General features: G+C 34.8%; 1 protein-coding gene across 1 annotated transcript in view; it reads right to left on the reverse strand.

The window, feature by feature from the left end:
• Window positions 1-1,794, reverse strand: part of LOC147840672 (uncharacterized) — a 105,478-nt gene extending 103,684 nt beyond the window's left edge. Inside the window, exon 1 of the mRNA XM_087283431.1 lies at window positions 1,359-1,794. The gene's annotated coding sequence lies outside the window, so the exon portion shown is untranslated. The remainder of the gene's footprint in view (window positions 1-1,358) is intronic.
• Between the last annotated feature and the right edge of the window lie 126 nt (window positions 1,795-1,920).

Consider the following 1,920-nt stretch of genomic DNA (forward strand, 5'->3'; position numbering starts at 1 on the left):
CTTTTCTAGGAATTTCAAGTCAATTTTCATGACCTAATGTTTCATGTAATGTCTACGTATATGTGGTAAATCATAAGAAAAAAATGAACAATTAAACGTATAACAGGATATCATAAAACAGCAATTTCTTTAGATTTAATTTATTTTTATATCCATGTAAAATAGATTATGTTTACACAGCACTAATTATGTGAGACCATGTTTTGGCCAAAAAAAGAAATGTAAAAACAACTAACATCCATTCCAGTATACAAATATTTGTCAAACTAATTTTAGATAATGTTAATAGTTGGTTAATATGGTAACAGGAGGTAAAACTATTTCTATTGTAAAGCTGCGATCACACTGCACTTTTTGCTCCATAGACTTCCATTCTTAGGTATGTGAATGCAACAGACCAGAAACGCAAGCACGTGTTTAGCATTTTACTGCATTTGAAAGTTCAAGCTTGGTGAATTTTTACCAGCAAAATTGCATCACGTGATTGTGCGAGACCAGTAGAAGATAATTTAAAATAAGAAATTTAAAATATGGAGCAATCGCTAACTTTTATAAGGTCTAATACTCATATTGTTTAATACCAGTTTTCGCAGCACGTACGACAGAAGTTTACACGCACAAGCTCTAGTGTGACCGCAGCTTATGTCACTTTGGACAGAAATGTCTGCTAAATGACTAAATGTAAATGTAATTTCTATGACTTTTCCAAAACCTTGTGGGTTTTTCTGTTTTTCAAAAACTTTTCCAGGCCTGAAAAATGCCATGTCAAAATTTTCCAGGTTTTCCATGACAGTATGAACCCTGTAAATATATCAGTTAAAAGCATTTTTTCTATTCCTTCACAAGAATTATGATATACGGTTTTATTAAAAGCGTCTATGAATGAAGTAAGTAAAGTAACAAAGCTGCACAACAAAACTTCGGTATTCTCTAAAACAGGTAGAATCAATGTTGCTTCAGGTTAAGGCCTTTTTTAAGCTGATTTTGCTACTGAAAAACAGCTTAAACCAGCCTAGGATTGTTGGCTAGTTTCAGCTGGTCCACCAGCATGGTTTTAGAGGGGTTTTGGTTATTTCCAGCCTGGTTTTCAGCCATTTGCAGTCTGGTCTTAAACCAGGCTGGTTTTAGCTGGTCATTTTCCAGCCTGACCAGCTAAGACCAGCCTGGAAATAGCCAAAACCCCTCTAAAACCAGGCTGGCCTGGTCAACCAGCTAAAATCAGCCACGCTGGATTTTTCAGCGTGGTTGCTAAATAATATTTAGTAAATATGGAGCCACCAAATATAAGCATAATTATGTTTATTCTCGCTAACATTTGGATATTCAAATCAAAAACAGTACAAACTGGCTATGTTTACCTTAAAAATCCATAGCTTAGTCGGTCATCTGCTTCATCTTTCTCCAAATGAAAAAACATTTTTCCCAGTGTGTTTCGTGTTTGTTTTCATCGCGTTGTTAGTTAGCCGTTAGATGCCTAGCATAACCACGTGCAGCAAAAACTGTTTTCTCAAAAAACGTGCATTTACAGTTAATAAACTATATTAGGAAAAACTTTTAAGTTCCAACGGTCATTGTAGCAAAAGGCGGATTTTTTGAATTTCCATCAATATGATTTAAGTTAGCTTTTCAGTCGAGGATGGTGCCAGGTTTACGTTATTGATCCTTATAGTTAAACTATAAGGACATTAGGATACACTTAAATGGACTTTGGTTAAACTGTAAGTCTATACCACCGCAGATTATGGCGAATATAGCTAACTCGTGATTTGCGTGATTTTAATTTTCAAGTTCAACTAGCATTCAGGAAGTAGAAGAATATTTATATGATATCAAAGTCCCTAGAGTCCACATAAACCGGAATTGTGAAGCAGTTCCTAGATATTAGCTGTCAATGTAAATTACAGAAAATGCTTTGGAGCA

This window comes from Danio rerio, chromosome 15, assembly GCF_052040795.2.
Source record: "Danio rerio strain M-AB ecotype USA chromosome 15, GRCz13ab, whole genome shotgun sequence".
Lineage (NCBI taxonomy): Eukaryota > Metazoa > Chordata > Actinopteri > Cypriniformes > Danionidae > Danio > Danio rerio.